This window comes from Ixodes scapularis, unplaced genomic scaffold (assembly GCF_016920785.2).
Source record: "Ixodes scapularis isolate PalLabHiFi unplaced genomic scaffold, ASM1692078v2 ptg001158l_1___fragment_3__unscaffolded, whole genome shotgun sequence".
Taxonomy (NCBI): domain Eukaryota; kingdom Metazoa; phylum Arthropoda; class Arachnida; order Ixodida; family Ixodidae; genus Ixodes; species Ixodes scapularis.
Genome location: NW_024610108.1, coordinates 1,814,102 through 1,835,000, shown reverse-complemented (window position 1 = coordinate 1,835,000; position 20,899 = coordinate 1,814,102). Strand labels below are relative to the sequence as shown.

The window sequence follows — 20,899 nt, the reverse complement described above, 5'->3', positions numbered from 1 at the left end:
TTGTCCGTCTTATTGCCCGCGTGCGTTGGCGTACCTGGTTTCTGAAAGTGTGCGCGTCTCCCACGTGCATCTTAAACCATGCGTGGTCATTGCATGTTTTCGCTTGAGGAGATATCCATTTCCACCAGTGAGTAGTGTTCATTCGCCGCCGCTTCATCGCGATGTGCTTTTGACGTCTTTTTGCTTCTCTGTGCCGCCCGCCCTCCGTGCTTTCCGAAGGTGAGCGCATGGTTTCGCTTTGCAGTGCGTGCTCTGCAGCGTGGTGTTGTGGCGTGGTTCCGGTGAAAGTGCCTGTGGGTGACCTCGCGTGCGTCCGTAATTCCCTGCCTTCGGCCTACTCAGCGTGGACGTCATTTCTGTCCTGTGACCTGCTGCTCAGTGCTCAGTGCTCAGTGCTGTGCTTGTGCAAGGCCTCTGGTGTGGGTGCCGTGTCCTACGTATCACCCAACTAGGTTCTACTTGTGCCCCTTATTAATTCATTAATATGTGTCGTGTGTGTGTGTGCTCTTTGAGCAGTTTCCGTTCTTGTGCCGTCCGTCCAGTGAAAGGATTTTTTTATTTTTTTTTATTAAGTTACGGCGTGTGGTGATTTCGGACTTCAATGTAGAAGAAAAAAGAGGACGACGACGAAAAGGAATGCTGATGTGGCTGGTTGACTGTGTGTTTGTGTGCACGGAGAAAATTTGGCGCGAGTGGCGGGTGGTGGAAAAAAGAAGAAGTTGAGGGAGGCCTGGAGGTGACCGAACAGGACAAGCGAGCAGGATCTGGTGGACGAAAAAACCGACCCGCAACGATAGGCGTGGTCGGCACGGCTTCAGTTCGTCGTCCACAAACACAGGCCTGGTCAGCGGGCCTCCGAGGCTGCCCTGCCGCTACTTCAGGCCACACTCTTCAAGCCACCCCGTCGTCCACTACCCAGCTCCAACGCGCCAATCTACCTGGCATCAAGACTTCGGCGTGCCAACCATGATCAGAACTCAGACCCGCTCCACGGACTATGTGAAGTACTCCTCTTTAATTACCCTTTAAGTGCTAGATTTTCCGATAATTAATTTTTTTTGAATTTTCTCATTCTCTAGTGTTTAACGCTTTAATATATTTTCGTACTGGCCCAAAGATGTCGTCTCTTTGTCCATGCTCTTCGCGTCGCACACCCACGCAAGCGTGAACGCGGACCACTACATATCTGGCGTCCGCGACAGGACCTTGCTCTTAACTGACACCCTAAAGAGCTTCACCTTGCGAATCGGTGCGACGGCTGAGAATGGATACCGAGAAATTAATGAAGGTTGGCCAGGAGTTGGGGTTGTCTGGGGCAGCTTTGAAACAATGGATGGATGAAGAGCGAGTGCGCGAGAGGGACCAGCGTACAGCAGAACGCGAGGCTACTAAAGAAGCAGAAGCCCTTGCTCGGGCTCGCTTAGACGCGGATGACCATACTCGTGCGCGCCTAGAAGCAGAACGTGCGGTACTGGAGCTCCAATTACGTTTACAGGAGCGACGAGAAAGTGCAGTAGAGGGAATTCCGAACGAGTCTGGTGCGGGTACACCTGCGGGCTTTGTACAGGGGTACCGGAGCCCACACAAGCTTATCCCCGTTTTCAATGAGAAACGCGACGAGCTTGACGCCTACATCCAACGATTCGAGCGGGTGGCAACGTGCCAAGAGTGGCCACAAGATAAATGGGCCTTGTCCCTGAGTCTATGCTTGACAGGGGAGGCATTAAGTGTAGTCGGACGCATGGCTGCTGACGCTGCTACAAACTACACTGTGCTTAAGCAGACTCTTCTCCAACGATTTCGGTATACGGAAGAAGGGTACCGCGCCAAGTTCAGAGAGGCAAGACCAGAGGAGGCAGAAACAGGCAGACAGTTTACTGGTCGTCTGTTGGGATATTTTGACCATTGGCAAGAAATGGCCAAAACGGAGCGTACCTACGACGCACTCCGGGACAAAATAGTGTCAGAACAGTTTCTCAAGAGATGTCACGAAAAACTGACCATCTTTTTAAGGGAAAGAGGCTGCCAAGGACTTGACAAGTTGGCGGAAGCTGCCGATCATTATCTTGAGGCTCAAGGACTAGTCCATCTTGGCAGAACAAATAAGGACCAAGAGGCGAAGCCACTGGGGAAAGCGAAGATTTCTAAACCTCCAGATGCAACGGGGAGACCCGCCTGTTTCCTTTGCAACAAACAAGGTCATCGTGCAGCAGACTGTTGGTCCAAGTCAAGAGGATCCAACCCAAAGTTGACTGTTGGCTGGAAATGTCGCAAAACCGGGCATAAAGCAGAGTCTTGCCCTAACAAGACAGACGCGGGTGGACAAGCATCGTGTTCCCTGGCGCCTCAGAAGGAGCCTGGGAAAGTTGGTTTAGACAGTCATTCCCTTAAAAGAAATGTGAAAGCTGAGGAGGATGAAAGAGGAATCGATGTTCAAACAGATGGCATGCCAACGGCTGAAGGACTGCTTGAACGACACCCTGTCATTGTACTGCGTGATTCAGGATGCAACTCGGTCATCGTAAAGCGATCTCTGGTTCCTGATGACAAACTGACAGGAAGGAGTCGATCGATCTACCTTCTCGACCGGACAGTTCGATGCCTACCTGAAGCGGAAGTGGACATCGACTCTCCTTATTTCACGGGCACAGTAAGGGCGACCTGCATGGAAAGACCGCTGTATGATGTCGTCTTGGGCAACATCGATGGCGTACGGGATGCTTCTGCTCCTGATGTCAAGTGGAGAGCAGACCAGAAATTTCTTCCCCTGCAAGAAAAGCCCCAAGAAAAAGACGAAACCTTGGGCAACCAACGAATTTGGACAGGGACGACCTCCTCACCGAGCTCCGCAGAGCAGAAAGGCGAGCTTCAGGCTAGTGTCGTAACGATGCGGACCTCAGCAACAACTGCTGGGCTACCAGTTGCAGAAATAAATCCACTGGACATCAACCCGGCGGAGCTAAGCGCCAAGCAAAAACAAGATGCTACACTCAAAAGATGCTTTGAAGCAGTGGGAAGCAAGGTTGCCTCAAGATCAGCCGACATCGACTTCGTGCTGATGAACGGGATTCTTTTTCGACGATACAGACTTCCATCGCAAAAGGAAATGGAACAACTCGTTGTCCCAACTGGCCTCCGAACATTCGTTCTAAAAATGGCACACGAAGGAATACTATCTGGACATCAAGGAATCAAAAGAACGACAGATCGAGTGCTCGAAGAGTTTTACTGGCCAGGGGTACAAGGGGATGTCACGCGGTTTGTGAAATCATGCGACATCTGCCAAAGAACCGTTCCAAAACACTTGGTAGGCCGCGTGCCTTTGGGGAACATGCCCGTGATCGAGACGCCTTTTCAACGGGTAGCAATTGACATCGTGGGACCACTGTCACCAACCTCAGAGAAGGGCAACCGTTACGTACTAACCATGGTGGACTACGCGACCCGCTATCCTGATGCAGTTGCCCTACCAAGCATCGAGACGGAGAGGATTGCGGAAGCTCTCCTCGAGATGTTTTCACGCGTGGGATTTCCTAGAGAAATCATCAGCGATCGGGGCAAATCATTCACATCCGGACTCATGAAGGAGTTTAGTCGTCTCCTCTCGTTTAAGCAGATGCCAACCACGCCGTATCATCCCATGGCCAACGGCCTCGTGGAACGGTTTAATGGCACACTAAAACAAATGATACGACGAATGTGTCAGGAGAGCCCGAAAAGATGGGACCGATACTTGGCACCGCTACTATTCGCGTATCGCGAAGTGCCGCAGGCCAGTGTTGGGTTTGCGCCATTTGATCTCCTGTATGGCAGGTACGTCCGAGGACCGATGGCCATATTAAAGGAAATCTGGACAGGAGAGCACCTTGACGAAAACACGAAGACCTCGTACGGCTACATGGTCGAGCTCCGCCAGCGCTTAGAAGACACTTGCCGGATAGCACAGGAGCAGCTCAGAAAGGCGAAGATAGTACAGAAGAAGTACTACGACAAGAAGACGAGAGTGCGCCAGCTAGCTGTTGGAGACAAGGTTCTACTTCTTCTCCCCTCCGAGAACAACAAGCTGATCCTGACCTGGAAGGGCCCCTTCAAGGTTTTGGAGAAAAGAAATGACATCGACTACGTCATTGATCTGGGAACAAGAAGTAGCCTATTCCATATTAACATGCTGAAAAAGTACGAAGAGAGACCGGTTTCTAACCAACCACCGCAGCATGCCTCAGTCGCGGTCCAGCACGAGGAAGTAGAGGAAGAGGACATACCTTCTGTGACACTCCACAAGAAGGAAACTCACCAGGATGTGAAAGTCTCGAACGACCTAACAGCCTCTCAACAAGCGCAGGTGTCTATCCTCTTGGCTGCGCACAAGGAAAGCTTCACAGATGTCCCAGGAAAGACCTGCCTGGTGGAGTGCAAACTGAAGACCACCACCGACATTCCTATTCGAGTACAACAATACCCGATACCGTTCGCTATCCAAGAAGCGGTGCAGGAGGAAGTCCAAGAAATGTTACAGCGGGGAATAATTGAACCCTCCGAATCGCCGTACCAATCTCCCATAGTGGTGGTAAAGAAAAAGGATGAATCAATGCGGCTCTGCATTGATTTCAGGCAATTGAACAAGGTCCTCGTCCCCGACAATGAACCCATCCCAAGGGTGGACATGATGTTCGCTAAGTTGGGAAGCAGCCGATACTTCTCAAAGTTCGACTTTTCGAAAGGTTATTGGCAGGTGCCGATGCACGAAGGGTCAAAGCAAATGACAGCTTTCCCTACGGCTTCGGGACTTTTCCAGTTTCGATTTATGCCTTTTGGGATCAAGACTGCACCGGCAGTGTTTACCCGGCTCATGAGGAAGGTGGTCCAAGGCCTGCCAAACATCTACCACTATTTTGACGACGTCCTCATCGCCACAGAAAACTGGGAAGAGCACCTGGAAACACTCAAGTCATTCTTTCAGCGGGTGAGAGATGCTGGTTTGACGATACGGCCAACGAAGAGCGAAGTCGGCTTTGCATCAGTCAAGTTCCTCGGTCACATCATTGGACATAACCTCCTGCGACCGCAAATCGAGACGCTAAAAAAGATTCAAGTTGCCGAGCCACCCGAGACAAAAAAGGGCGTCCGCTCGTTTCTTGGCCTGACAGGCTACTACAGAGATTTCGTTCCGCAATACTCTGAAATTTCACAACCCCTAACGGAGTTGACACGAAAAAGGGCCCCGAACAAAGTGAGTTGGGGGAGAAAGGAACAACACGCTTTTGAGAAACTGAAAGAAGTACTGTCGAGCCGACCCATCTTAAGGGCACCAGACTTTTCTGAATCTTTCGTGCTTAGTACGGACGCGTCATCCACAAGCGTGGGGGCGGTTCTCATGCAGCGGCATAATGGAATACTCCATCCTGTAGCTTACGCGAGTCGTAAACTGCTACCTCGTGAAGCCGGCTATTCAACGATAGAGCGAGAAGGCCTGGCACTGATATGGGCAGTTAAAAAATTTCATGTGTACTTGTACGGGAAACCATTCATTCTGCAAAGCGACCATCAGCCTTTATTGTACATAAACTCTGCAAAGCACCTCAACAGCCGTGTGCTACGTTGGAGCTTGACGCTCATGGAGTACGACTTTACAGTCGAATATATCAAGGGCTGTGAAAATGTGGGCGCCGATTATATGAGTCGCATGTCTGTTAAATAAGAATTTAAACTTTATTATTATTCTTTGTAGTGATGCATTGTGTACAATAGTCAAAACAGTTTTTTTTTCTTATGAGTGTAACGTGCGTATGACAGGGTTGTTGAATCAATTACTTTGCATATGTTTGTGTGTGGGAGAAACCAAAAGTTTGAACGAACCAAGTGTCAAATGTGTAAACTGTAATACAGTGTGTGGACACGTTTTTTTTTTGTTTTTTTTTGTCATGTTGTAGACATTGTTTGACCGAAACAACGCTCTTAAGTGAGGGGTAATTGTGGTGATTTCGGACTTCAATGTAGAAGAAAAAAGAGGACGACGACGAAAAGGAATGCTGATGTGGCTGGTTGACTGTGTGTTTGTGTGCACGGAGAAAATTTGGCGCGAGTGGCGGGTGGTGGAAAAAAGAAGAAGTTGAGGGAGGCCTGGAGGTGACCGAACAGGACAAGCGAGCAGGATCTGGTGGACGAAAAAACCGACCCGCAACGATAGGCGTGGTCGGCACGGCTTCAGTTCGTCGTCCACAAACACAGGCCTGGTCAGCGGGCCTCCGAGGCTGCCCTGCCGCTACTTCAGGCCACACTCTTCAAGCCACCCCGTCGTCCACTACCCAGCTCCAACGCGCCAATCTACCTGGCATCAAGACTTCGGCGTGCCAACCATGATCAGAACTCAGACCCGCTCCACGGACTATGTGAAGTACTCCTCTTTAATTACCCTTTAAGTGCTAGATTTTCCGATAATTAATTTTTTTTGAATTTTCTCATTCTCTAGTGTTTAACGCTTTAATATATTTTCGTACTGGCCCAAAGATGTCGTCTCTTTGTCCATGCTCTTCGCGTCCTCACCCCCGCAAGCGTGAACGCGGTCCACTACACGGCGCTTGTTTTCGTGCAGCTCTACGTGGTCGTGTCCTCGTACGCAGTGGTGTGTTTGTGGAAAGTCTCTCGTTGTGTTGTGTTGTGCAGTGCAGTGCAGTGCAGTGCAGTGCAGTGCTGTGCGTGCGCCAAAGCCTCTGGATAAAAGAAAAAAAAAATATATATATATATAAATACACTTTTTTTTTCTAATTTTTTTTTTTAATTAATTTTACATGTGGTAAGTATGCATGACTTATACCATCCTTTGTATTGATTTATTTGGGTCGTGTCTTTTTTTCCACATTATTAGCCTTCTTGTTCTCCTCCTCCTCCTCCTCCTGCTTATCATTATTGTAGAAATGTTTTCCTTTTTCTTTTTTCCTCTTTCTTTCTAAGCTTTTAGTTTCCACCAGAGTGTCGAACCGAATTTTTTATTGGTTTGCTTCGATTTGCGGGAGCACAAAAGTAATGTAGGACATTAAAATAGCACAACAAATAGAAGAACAAGAGGTATACAGGACATGCGCTGATGTTGAACTAGTTTCATTCAGGAAAAATGAACATGTATATACACACGACAGGCAAAGCAGCACATATTCTTAAGGGTAGAAGATATTTGAGCTGGGATGCTGGTGTCTCCCAGCACGATCAAACCATCCGGGGCTATTGCCGCCTTCTCGGCTGCCCTCGGCACTTATCGTGAATAAAAGCTATATATGTATGATTACTTTTCCTGGATAAAACTAGTTGAAAGTGAGTGCCTGTCCTGTATACTCCTTGTCCTCGTCTTTTTTGCGCTATTTTATATATTTTACTAAGATGAACCAACAACGTACCGTATTAAAAAGAAAAAGAAGAAGCTAAAGTGATATTATATTTACCTGGTGCTTCTTTTCGTAATAGGCACTATTTCAAGAGTGCAAACGGGTATCTTTCCATTCATTTGTAGGGTTCGCTTATTTTCAGGTGCCGAGAAATAAATTGCTTTATTTAAATTTGATGGAGCAGTAAATGACAAGCTACATACATATCTGTCTTTCCTTTTTTTTTGTGTTATATTTTAGCCTGAATTTAAAAGTTATCAGTCTGTTGGGTCGCCTAAAATACAGGTGATTGGCATTTGAGGTTTTTTTTCTTTACAAGATAATGGTTGATTCAATTTAGCAAGTAAGCATCAATTGTGCTACTTTTTTTTTCCTTCATCTTAAATAGAGCTAAGCAATCAACTCGACATGACGGCTACTTAATTTGTCGCTTTCTTACCGCCTGTTTTCCGAAACTGTGTGCTTTCTTTTCGTCGTCATCGACTTTGGGCTGCCGCTCCAAGTCCATAGAGCCTTTTTTTTTCAGCTATCCCTGCCGTACACCCTTGTACTTCTATTCATCGTCAGACTAATAGACAGTTATATTTTCTTCCGTACAGTTCCAAGTTGGCGGGTCAGTTTCGGTTCGGCTGAAACTTACTCCTCGGTTCCGGTTTTTCGTTCGCTTCGGTTTTCGGTTCGACACTCTGGTCTTCACCGTGCATGGCACCCCCCCCCCCTTCCTTCCTTCCTTCCCTCCCTCCCTCCCTCCCTCCCTCCCTCCCTCCCTCCCTCCCCTCTTCTCCTCCCTGCAAGAAAACAAACTGTCGTTTCGAAATGTTTTCTTACTTGAACTGTGAAGGTTTTCAAGTGCATTTCCTTTCCTCCTTTATTGAGCGCACAATTCTAGAGTGGAACTTCCCTTCTGACATTGCAATAAAGTTTCCTGCACAAGGAAGAAAAACCTGCCATTTGACCTCCCTTGTGTGTGCAAAGTGTCAATGTTCCTATATTATGCTTGAACATGGTCTTTTTGTCTTCCTATTTGTCGCAGAAATCATGTATGTGTATGTATGTATGTATGTATATATACCAATATCGCACTTTATGGATTAATCTTGCACGACCTGTGAAAACCACGTATCTCTGGCTTTCCTCACGTTCGATTTTCGAGCAATTTCTGAAGCTAGCTTGGGGAGATTGATTTCGCTCGCACACAATTCGAGGCGCGAGGACGGGCATGTACGAACGCCTACGTAGTCGGGACGGTAAACAAAACTTACACAAATTAAAATCCTGCGCAGATAATAAAAGAAAGAGCAACAAAATGTATGGGCGTCTTTCTTTACTAATTTCTTTTTTTTTTTCTTTTTTAGGATTGTAAGCGGACGGGCTTCTGAAACGATACCAAAAAGCGAGACACAATTTGACAAACGGGTCACGTCACAAGAAAGAAAATCCCACATCCTCAAGCGTGTAAAAAATGCAGGCAATATCTACAGTACTGGAATTGGAAGCGCTGCCAATCTCGCGTGCACTAGCCCAAATCGCGTTGCTCCCGCTCACGTCAAAGCGACACAGACCTCGTCGGAAAGGTACGCTTTCTGACGCGGTCAACCGGTAAAAACACAATAAATTGTAAAATTCTGTACTTTGGACGTGATTAATTCAGACTGCTTTGCGGCTAACTAAGCGCGCGTTCCTTCCCAATGAAACGAAAGAGCGAGATTAGAAATAGAGGAAATAATTCCCGTGAAAAGAAAGAAATTCGTCTCTTATTGAGCTTGGCAGTAAAGCACGCGACATCTCCAGTATTCCGTTTGAAAGCGTTGTCCATGGCAAGTGCAGTAGTGTACAGTGTTCGGCTCTCGCCCAGTTGAAAGCGCCAGAAAGCCCGTGTCGCCTCGCGACACGGGTAACCGCTAGAAAACACGCACATTTTAAAGTCGCGTGATTTGCACTTGATTCCTCGGAAGTACTTTGTGGGAGACGAAGCGGGCGTTCCATGCCAAGGACACGGAAGAGAGAGATTAGAAATAGAGCGAACAATTCGCGTGAAAAGAATAATATTTGTCTCCTATCAAACTTGCCAGAAAAGTAAGCGAGATTTCCAGTATTCCGTTTGAAAGCGCTGCCCGTCGCAAGTGCAGTAGTGTACAGTGTTCGGCTCTCGCCCAGTTGAAAGCGCCAGAAAGCCCGTGTCGCCTCGCGACACGGGTAACCGCTAGAAAACACGCACATTTTAAAGTCGCGTGTTTTGCACTTGATTCCTCGGAAGTACTTTGTGGGAAACGAAGCGGGCGTTCCATGCCAAGGACACGGAAGAGAGAGATTAGAAATAGAGCGAACAATTCGCGTGAAAAGAATAATATTTGTCTCCTATCAAACTTGCCAGAAAAGTAAGCGAGATTTCCAGTATTCCGTTTGAAATCGCTGCCCGTCGCAAGTGCAGTAGTGTACAGTGTTCGCCTCTCGCCCAGTTGAAAGCGCCAGAAAGCCCGTGTCGCCTCGCGACACGGGTAACCGCTAGAAAACACGCACATTTTAAAGTCGCGTGTTTTGCACTTGATTCCTCGGAAGTACTTTGTGGGAGACGAAGCGGGCGTTCCATGCCAAGGACACGGAAGAGAGAGATTAGAAATAGAGCGAACAATTCGCGTGAAAAGAATAATATTTGTCTCCTATCAAACTTGCCAGAAAAGTAAGCGAGATTTCCAGAATTCCGTTTGAAAGCGCTGCCCGTCGCAAGTGCAGTAGTGTACAGTGTTCGGCTCTCGCCCAGTTGAAAGCGCCAGAAAGCCCGTGTCGCCTCGCGACACGGGTAACCGCTAGAAAACACGCACATTTTAAAGTCGCGTGTTTTGCACTTGATTCCTCGGAAGTACTTTGTGGGAGACGAAGCGTGCGTTCCATGCCAAGGACACGGAAGAGAGAGATTAGAAATAGAGCGAACAATTCGCGTGAAAAGAATAATATTTGTCTCCTATCAAACTTGCCAGAAAAGTAAGCGAGATTTCCAGTATTCCGTTTGAAAGCGCTGCCCGTCGCAAGTGCAGTAGGGTAAATTCGGCTCTCGCCCAGTTGAAAGCGCCAGAAAGCCCGTGTCGCAAAGCGACACGGGTAACCGCTAGAAAACACGCATCTTTTTCTTTTGTTAATCCCGTGCTTCTCACTTCGTTCCTTGAGAGGACTTTGTCGGAAACTAAGTGGCGGGGCCTTCCAAACGAAACCAATGGTAGAAACAATGAAGTGAGCAAAGAAGAGTAGTGTAAAGAAAGAAAATTGCCTATTATGAAGCCTGCCGTAAACACGCGCGATACCGCGAGCATTCGGATTAAAAGCAGTGACAATCTCACTTACTATAGCGCTCATTGTTCGGCTCTGACACAATTCAAAACGCATGAAACACCCCGTGTAAATATTGGTTTACTTTGTAATAACAAAGTCGATAAACTTTCTGTTGACCATGTTAACATGAACTGAAAGTCGGAAAGAAGTAATCAGAGTCAAGCAGGGGTCAGCACGTTTTTAATAAAAAGCGAGAAATAATTTTTTTTTATAGGGGTAGGATGTATGTACGTATGTATGTATATATAGAGGCACACAGGAAAAAAAGAACATTTAGATATATATATATATATACACAAACATACATACATACATATATATATATATATATAAGGAGAGAGAGAGGGGAAAAAATAAGAAAGAAAGAAGGACAAATAAATGATACTGAATAACGAGGAGCCACATGAGTGAGAGACAGTAAGTCAGTCAGTCAGTCAGTCACCGAAACTGATAACCACAAACTATGTACAGAATGCTCTTGAAGGATCTTCTTTATACTTATCGGTGCTATTATGTGGAGGTGGGGTCTCTCGAGCGTTCGATTGGTGCGAGCGGCGTCTGACGACGTCGCCGACGCCTTTCGTCGCCGTCTCGGCCGCTGCCTCCGCCGCATGGTCGTTACAGCAAGGTACCTGCGATCTCTGGCGTCTGCCGTTGGGGTCGGTTCTCGGGTGCACCTGTGTCTTGAAAACGAATGCGAGAGGAGGGTGTTTCGGAGCGTCCGCGCTAACCGAACGGTGTGAAATGACGAGTGCGTTCTGACCGAAGGCCGGGGTGCGTCCTCGCGTCCTCACGGGACCTGAAAGCTCGGCAACGCTGCGAAGGCGTCGTCAATGATTTTTTTGGCGTACGACTTTCTGTTGCTTCGACGAGAAAGAAATTTATGCGCTTCTTGCCGCGTCGGTACCGACCTCGGTCGGGGATATTCCGGCTGCGCGCTCGAACGTGCTTCATTTCTTCTTGGATTTGGAAGTAATTCCTAAGCGTTGTGTGTGTTTGCGGTTCGTAAGGGGCGCCTGACGGTGGCCCCGCGTCCGCGCGTTGGTAGGGTTTTGGGCGACCCACCACGAAAAGATTACCTGGTTGATCCTGCCAGCAGTCATATGCTTGTCTCAAAGATTAAGCCATGCATGTCTAAGTACATGCCGAAACAAGGCGAAACCGCGAATGGCTCATTAAATCAGTTATGGTTCCTTAGATCGTTTCTTCCTACTTGGATAACTGTGGCAATTCTAGAGCTAATACATGCAGTGAGCCCGAAGCCCCTCGGGGCGACGGGTGCTTTTATTAGACCAAGATCAATCGGGCTTCGGTCCGTTTTGTGTGGTGACTCTGGATAACTTTGTGCTGATCGGACGGCCACGAGCCGGCGACGTTTCTTTCAAGTGTCTGCCTTATCAACTGTCGATGGTAGGTTATGCGCCTACCATGGTTGTTACGGGTAACGGAGAATCAGGGTTCGATTCCGGAGAGGGAGCCTGAGAAACGGCTACCACGTCCAAGGAAGGCAGCAGGCGCGCAAATTACCCACTCCCGGCACGGGGAGGTAGTGACGAAAAATAACAATACGGGACTCTTTTGAGGCCCCGTAATTGAAATGAGTACACTCTAAATCCTTTAACGAGGATCCATTGGAGGGCAAGTCTGGTGCCAGCAGCCGCGGTAATTCCAGCTCCAATAGCGTATACTAAAGTTGCTGCGGTTAAAAAGCTCGTAGTTGGATCTCAGTTACAGGCGGGAAGTGCGTGGACACCACGTTACGGCCCGTGCTGAACATCATGCCTGTCGTGGCTTGGTTCCCTTCATCAGGTACCTTGCTTTGGTCGGCGCGTTTACTTTGAAAAAATTAGAGTGCTCAACGCAGGCGATTCGCCTGAATAACAGTGCATGGAATAATAGAACAAGATCCTTTTTCTGTTCTGTTGGTTTTTGGAATACAGGATAATGATTAAGAGGGACAGACGGGGGCATTCGTATTGCGGCGCTAGAAGTGAAATTCTTGGACCGTCGCAAGACGAACTACTGCGAAAGCATTTGCCAAGAATGTTTTCATTGATCAAGAACGAAAGTTAGAGGTTCGAAGGCGATCAGATACCGCCCTAGTTCTAATCATAAACGATGCCAACCAGCGATCCGCCTGAGTTACTCAAATGACTCGGCGGGCAGCTTCCGGGAAACCAAAGTATTTGGGTTCCGGGGGAAGTATGGTTGCAAAGCTGAAACTTAAAGGAATTGACGGAAGGGCACCACCAGGAGTGGAGCCTGCGGCTTAATTTGACTCAACACGGGAAAACTTACCCGGCCCGGACACTGGGAGGATTGACAGATTGAGAGCTCTTTCTTGATTCGGTGGATGGTGGTGCATGGCCGTTCTTAGTTGGTGGAGCGATTTGTCTGGTTAATTCCGATAACGAACGAGACTCTAGCCTATTAAATAGGTGCGTGGTTCTCTGCACCTTGCACCCTTCTTAGAGGGACAAGCGGCTCCTAGCCGCACGAAACAGAGCAATAACAGGTCTGTGATGCCCTTAGATGTCCGGGGCCGCACGCGCGCTACACTGAAGGAAGCAGCGTGTTTTTATCCCTGTCTGTAAAGACTGGGTAACCCGTGGAACCTCCTTCGTGATTGGGATAGGGGCTTGCAATTGTTCCCCTTGAACGAAGAATTCGCAGTAAGCGCGAGTCATAAGCTCGCGTTGATTACGTCCCTGCCCTTTGTACACACCGCCCGTCGCTACTACCGATTGAATGATTTAGTGAGGTCTTCGGACCGATACCCGGAGCGGCCTTTCGGTTGCGCCGGTGTGTTGGAAAGATGACCAAACTTGATCATTTAGAGGAAGTAAAAGTCGTAACAAGGTTTCCGTAGGTGAACCTGCGGAAGGATCATTACCGGATGTTATTTGGCATCGTTTTGTCTTCTTCCTCTTGTACGGGGAATGGACTCGATGTGCGAATTTATCTGGCGCCGATCCCGACCAAGCTTGGATGCCGTCGGGACGGCACAAAAAAAAAACAACTGTGGTTCGGATGTGCCTTTTTCTTTGGGTGGCCTCCGTTCCTTTCGATGATGCGCCCAGCGGGAGCCCTCTGCTGCCTCGATTGAGAGGAGATTTCAAGTGCACCGGGACAATCCGCGGGTTACAAAAGGCGCATCGCCCCCTTTTTCGTCTCTTCTCGAGGATCGCCCTTTTGTTTTGATTAACGAAGAGGCGTTTGAGAAGAGGCCTTTTTTTTTGCGCTTTCGAGATGGCATGGGATGTGCCGGGCGCGAAAAAAAACAACAACTTGTGTTTTGTCGTACTGATTGAAAAATCCAAACACATTGACACGACTCTAAGCGGTGGATCACTCGGTTCTCGGGTCGATGAAGAACGCAGCCAGCTGCGAGACTTGGTGTGAATTGCAGGACACACTGAGCACTTACTCTTTGAACGCACATCGCGGCCTCGGGCCTTCCCGTGGCTTCGTCTGTGTGAGGGTCGGATCATATATCAAGAGAGGAGAATTTGTTTTCTACCTCGTTTTGACTGTGTCGGATCGTGGGCAGCACGCAGTTTTATGCTTTCTTGCGTTGCGTTTTCTTTGAGCAAATGCACGAGTGGTGCGATTGCACGCGAGCGCTTAACCAGTCCTCCTCCTCCTACGAGTTTTTATCGAACACTGCATGGGAAAACGAAACTCGATGGATACCGTTTGTGGAAAATCCCGTACCAAAAAAATTTTTCGCACGTTGAACGGCGCTGTGACGTCGGTGCGTTAGAAACGCAGATTTGAAACGGTTTCTTTTCGATCGATTCTGTTTTCTTTGGCGTGGATGTTGTTCGAGTGGAAAAACCGTGGGACGGAGTTGGCGTTGGCGCGTTGAAACGCGGCATCGGCAAATGTAAATCTCGTGGCGTTGATTTGCACAAAAAAAAAAGAAAAACGCTTCTGGGAGGAAAGTTTTTTTGCGTCGTAGCCTTCCGTCAGTCTAAGACCTTCGCGTCCCCGATGAATACTGGAGCCATCCAGTAGGGGAATGCCGTTGGATTGCGCGCTTTCTTTTTTGTCGAATCGAAAGCGATGCAAAGCGTGTGTACAACAACTGTTAGTTCGCCATCCTTTTGTGTTTTTGACATGTGGTAAGGAGGCGAAGTTTTTGTTGGAAAGCGCACAAAATAAATTGTCGACCTCACATCAGGCGAGACAACCCGCTGAATTTAAGCATATCACTAAGCGGAGGAAAAGAAACCAACAGGGATTCCCTTAGTAGCGGCGAGCGAAACGGGACCTAGGCCAGCACCGAATCCCTCGTCCTTGCCGGCGATCGGGAAATGTGGTGTATGGGAGGTAACGTTCCCGAGAGTTTTGCGGTGGTGCGAGTCCCCCTGACAGGGGCTTGACCCAGAGTGGGTGCCAGGCCCGTCTCCGCCACTGCTCTCTCGGGATGGAACCTCCCGTGAGTCGGGTTGCTTGAGAGTGCAGCCCTAGTTGGGTGGTAAACTCCATCTAAGGCTAAATACGTCCGAGAGACCGATAGTTCACAAGTACCGTGAGGGAAAGTTGAAAAGAACATTGAAGAGAGAGTTCAAGAGTACGTGAAACCGCTTAGAGTAAAACGGGTGGGCCCTCGAAGCTCGAGGGCGGTGGGATTCAGTTTCGCTGTGACGTGGAGCGGTGTCAGCGTCTTGGTTTACGGGCTCTCCTTGTGGGGGCCCGTTCCGGCTGCCCGCGCGGTGCCGCGCACTCCGGAACGCATTTTCCACCGTCGGTAGGACGCCGCGACGGGCACGGGTAACCCTTTCAAGAACGACTTTGAGTCCGGCCGCTGGAGGTGACCGGCGACGGCCCTTGTTTGGCTGTCGTGGGAGTTATACCTGGCCGGTAATCGAGTACGTCACCCTGCCCAGGCCTCATGGGCTACTCCCTTCGGGGAGGCCCGAAACGATGCCCTCCGGAATGCGGAGCGGGAAACCCGGCTGGGTCAACGGGTCGCCTGCCTTACGCCAGGTATTCGCCTGACGTTCGGTGTTTGGGGCTCGGAACCGGCGAGGCGGGTTCTTTCCGCGGAGGGTCGTCATGGTTGGCGGCGAGTAGGTCGGTAACCCACCCGACCCGTCTTGAAACACGGACCAAGGAGTCTAACATGTGCGCGAGTCAATGGGTCCCTCAAAACCCAGAGGCGCAATGAAACGTGAAGGCGCGGCCTCGTGCCGTGCCGAGTTGCGATCCCGGGCCGCCCAGGGGTCCGATGAAGGGAGCAGCAACGGCCCGCCCCACACGCTCACGTCGTGGGGGCGGCGCTAGAGCGCACACGTTGGCACCCGAAAGATGGTGAACTATGCCCGGGCAGGACGAGGCCAGAGGAAACTCTGGTGGAGGTCCGAAGCGCTTCTGACGTGCAAATCGATCGTCCGACCCAGGTATAGGGGCGAAAGACTAATCGAACCATCTAGTAGCTGGTTCCCTCCGAAGTTTCCCTCAGGATAGCTGGCGCTTGTTGCCGAGACCAGTCACACCTGGTAAAGCGAATGATTAGAGGCATTGGGGTCGAAACGACCTCAACCTATTCTCAAACTTTCAATGGGTGTGTCGGAGGCCTTCTGGTCTGAGGCCTCCGGAAGCGATGAGAGTGCCAAGTGGGCCACTTTTGGTAAGCAGAACTGGCGCTGTGGGATGAACCAAACGCCGGGGTAAGGCGCCCGATGCGGGACGCTCATGAGATCCCATGAAGGGTGTTGGTTGCTTAAGACAGCAGGACGGTGGCCATGGAAGTCGGAACCCGCTAAGGAGTGTGTAACAGCTCACCTGCCGAAGCAACCAGCCCCGAAAATGGATGGCGCTCTAGTGTCGAGCCTATCCCCGGCCGCTGCCGGCAGATGCACGCAAACAAGGGGGTGCTAAGCTGCAGCGAGTAGGAGGGCCGCTGCGGTGAGCGTTGAAGGTGTCGGGCGTAAGCCCGCCTGGAGCCGCCGCTGGTGCAGATCTTGGTGGTAGTAGCAAATACTCAAGTGAGAACCTTGAGGACTGAAGTGGAGAAGGGTTCCATGTGAACAGCAGTTGAACATGGGTCAGTCGGTCCTAAGGGAAAGGAGAAGTTCTTTCCGAAGCGGGAGCACTTTTTTGCAGTGGAGAGAGCCCCGCAGTGACCGAAAGGGAATCGGGTTAATAATCCCGAACCCGGACACGGAGATTGGTCCTTCGGGGCCCAGTGCGGTAACGCAAACCAGCTCGGAGACGCCGATGCGAGCCCCGGGAAGAGTTTTCTTTTCTCTGTAAGGAGATCGAGTCCCTGGAATGGGTTCGCCCCGAGATAGGGATGGTGGCTCCGAAGAGCAGTGCGGTTCTTGCGCTGTCCGGTGCGCTCGCGTCGGCCCTTGAAAATCCGAGTGAGGGAGTGTGATTTTCGTGCCGGACCGTACCCACATCCGCAGCAGGTCTCCAAGGTGAACAGCCTCTAGTCGATGGACCAATGTAGGTAAGGGAAGTCGGCAAAACGGATCCGTAACCTTGGGATAAGGATTGGCTCTGAGGACTGAGCCGGTCGGGCTGGGGACCTGAAGCAGGAACGGCACTGCACCGGGACTGGGCGGGGCTCGCCGTTCACGCGGCGCGGCCAAGCCCGGACCAGCGTCGGGACCTTCCTGTGGAAAGCCTCAGCTGCGCGGCGTCCGAGGGCTTCGTGCCCAAAGTGCTATGCTTCGGCCGGCAAAAAACAGTCAACTCAGAACTGGCACGGACCGGGGGAATCCGACTGTCTAATTAAAACAAAGCATTGCGATGGCCGCTGGTCGGTGTTGACGCAATGTGATTTCTGCCCAGTGCTCTGAATGTCAACGTGAAGAGATTCATCAAAGCGCGGGTAAACGGCGGGAGTAACTATGACTCTCTTGTCTTTTGGGACACAGAAGTTCATGCCGGCTGTTACCGCATGGACATGTGCCAACACCCACGTGCACGTCGTGTGTCCTGCCAGCTCAGGGGGTTGTGCTTCCTGTGCTGCAACGGGTGCTCTGGCTTTCTTCGGGCAGGTGGGTTGCCAGCCCACTTGCCTCTGTATCTCTCGGCATGACTAATAAAAGGAAAGACACAATTCGTGGCAGCCGAGTGGCTGTTACCCCGAGTAGTAGCAGGCCAGGGGACGGCCAGAGTTTGCGGAATGGTGGAAGTGGAGACACCGGCCCAAACCCTAGTAGACCAAAGTGCACATGTGGCAGGGAATTTGGCACTTTGAGGGGTTTAAGGGTGCATGCGTTTCGCATGAAACATGATTTGACGACACTACTTAGTAGTGAAGGAGGTGGACATAGTGTCAAGGCGCTGGAGTGCCTGGTGGTCGGCCCACTGGGGCTGGGTAGGGGCGCCACTACCCATGTCCCAGAAGTGGCTCTTGGGGCAGAGGCTTCAGCTGCTGTCCATGAGTGCGTTGTGATGCCGGAAGGTATGGGTTCGCCCTTGGGCACTTCAGGACGGACGGAGAGTGTGCCGTCAGGCAGTGTGATGACTGCAAAAGATGAGCATGAATCTCAGAGGGGTTCTGCCAGGGTTGGAGCGGTTGCCCTACCTGGGAAGAAGAACCCGAAAAGAAAGGTCACCTTTGAGACTAGTCCGAGCGTTGCTGTTACAGAGCGGAGGGCACACAGGATGGTTTTAAGGCCCAAAAGAGATGGGACGGTGTGTGTTGCTGCAGAACAAGCCAATAGGTTTGTATGCCTCGAGGAGAGCCGGCGTCGGGAGGGGAGGCCTCCCTCTGCTGACAGCACGACTCGTGGGGCTGTAGAAAAGGCAGCAGAGGCCGAGATTCGGTTTCCCACCAGAATTTTCCGTGCCAAGCGAGGCGCTGCGGCGCCTGGGGATAGAATCAAGGGTATGGCTACGCCCTATTGTGGAACGGATGCGAGGAAGTTGAGTACTGCAGATGCCACGGGGCAGATGCTGAAGGATGTTATGCCCAGGACGGAAGACTCAAGTGCGCAAAAGAAGCAGCCAAAGGTGATGGCAGAGCCTGTTGGGGCAGCAGGAGTTGGGCGGCCGACCAACTCGTCTGGCCCTGACGTGGAGCTCTTGACCCGCCTAACAAACAGGGAAGGGGTAATGGCCAGAGAAACTGGCACCCCAGGGCATGGACCCATGGAGTGGCCTGGTTTACCAGGCGTGCGCACGATGATTGAGTCTCCGCGTATCCTTCCAACAGGCACCCAAGATTCTATGGAGGTGCGTGGTGGCCCCGACGGTAGGGGTCTGATGCCAAAGAAGCGTTGCGAGGAGTTCGCGGAGGTGGCCGCGGGCTCCTCAATTTTTTTCATCCCCCCAACAGGGGAGGATGTTGGTGACGAGGGTGCCGGGAGAGACGGTTCAGGTGCGCAAGGGAAGCGGCCAAAGGTGATGGCGAAGCTTATTAGAGCAGCGGGACTTGGGCGGCCGACTGACTCTTCTGGCCCTGATGTGAAGCTCTCGACCCGCCGAACAAAGAGGAAAGGGGTAATGACCAGGGAATCTGGTGCCCCAGGACATGGACCCACTGATCGGCCTGCTTTGCCAGGCGTGCGCATTGGGATTGTGTCTCCGGGTAGCCCTCTAACGGGCATCCAAGATGTTGTTGAGGAGCGTGGTGGCCCCGATGATAAGGGCCGGATGCCAAAGAAGCGTTGCGAGGAGTTCGCGGAGTTGGCCGCGAGCTCCTCTATTTTTTTCATCCCCCCGACAGGGGAGGATGCTGGTGACGATGGTGTCGGGGAACGGGGTGATGTCCCCTTACGGTACGAGCTGATGGTTAACGAGTCCACCGAGGACTCCAGTGCTTGCGTTGGGCAGCCTTATGTGGAAGTGAGCCCAGTAGGGCCTGTGGGGGCTGGGCGGCCGACCAGTCCCCCGGGTCTTCGGCGGCCACTTTCTCTCCACCCGATGGTAGGAGAGGGGGCAAGGTCCAAGCGCCCAGTTGGCCCTCGGGCCTTACAGCTGAACCAGAATGAGGATGGGACCTCCTCCTGCTTGGTTGCAGCTCCATCAATTGATGATAGTGCTACCGGGGTGGTTGAGGGTAGGAGCCTGGTGGTGGTCGACGGCGTCAGCCCGTTGGCTCAGAACCGGGAGTCGGGCTCCACGGAGGTGGTGAAGGGCGGGGACCCAGCTGGGTTCTTGTGCCCGGAATGCTCTCGCGGTTTTGCCACGAAGGTGGGAGTGAGCCTCCATAGACGGGCGAAGCACTTCAGCGAATACAATGCTGAAATCGACATCTCCAGAGTGAAAGCCCGCTGGAGCAAGGAGGAACAATTTTTGATGGCGAAAAGAGAGGCACAGCTGACTCAGGCTGGCCAATCGGCCAATATGAATCAGAAACTGCGAGACAGTGTCGCAGCAGGCCGCACTCTGGAAGCGATAAAATCGCATAGGAGACGCGAGGACTACCGTAAGCTAGTCCGCGAGGCATTGCGTGTGGGAACTGAAAAAGAGTTAGCTGGTGCCTCCCCTAAAAAAGATGATGATTTTGAGTTGGACGACTTCTGTTCGACAGGGGAATTGTCGGGGGATGTGTCCGGACGAGTGGCTTCAGTAGATGCGCCACGCATGGTGCTTCGAGGACGTACGCCAGCTGGGACTGGCGATGGGCATACTGCAATGCCACCTATGGCTGGTTGCTCGAGCACCACGGATTCCGACACGGATGAAACGGATGACGAGGGGGAACTAGATGGACCCTCGGAAACAGGAAGTTTGAGGCTCCTACGACCGGATACCGGAGCCAGAATCATTTCCGAAATAACCTCCCTTGTGAGTCGCCCACCTCCTCAATCACACCAAGCATATAAGTTGTGGGACGCCGCCAAGCTGGCGTGCAAGGGTGTCGAGGTCGGGACCGCTCTCAACAACTACATCAGGGAGGTGTTCTGCGTTAATGAGAGACCGGCTAGGAGGCCTAGAAGACAGGTGCCGTCAGGCCGTGAAAGTAGGAGAAAGAAAAAGAAAAGGGAATATGCGGAGATGCAACAACTCTTCAAGAAGAAGAGATCAGAATGTGCGAGGAAGGTCCTCGATGGCCATAAAGATACCGGGGTTAGGGACCCGGTAGAGTTTCTTGAAAAGTGGAAGGCAGTGATGGCCGGCGAGGAGCCATTGCCCAGGGTTCCTGGGAGTTTGGGGGCGCCGTCAGGAAAGATTGACATCTTATTCCTGATTACGGCGCAAGACATCAAGAACGCCTTTCCACCACT

General features: G+C 51.0%; 2 non-coding genes across 2 annotated transcripts; both read left to right on the top strand.

The window, feature by feature from the left end:
* Positions 1-11,782: 11,782 nt before the first annotated feature.
* LOC120847238 lies at positions 11,783-13,598 on the top strand. Its single transcript, XR_005717309.1, has one exon. It is a non-coding gene; the product is annotated as a small subunit ribosomal RNA (ribosomal RNA).
* A 440-nt stretch (positions 13,599-14,038) lies between these two features.
* Positions 14,039-14,191, top strand: LOC120847125. The gene has a single exon (XR_005717203.1). It is a non-coding gene; the product is annotated as a 5.8S ribosomal RNA (ribosomal RNA).
* The last annotated feature ends 6,708 nt before the right edge of the window (positions 14,192-20,899 follow it).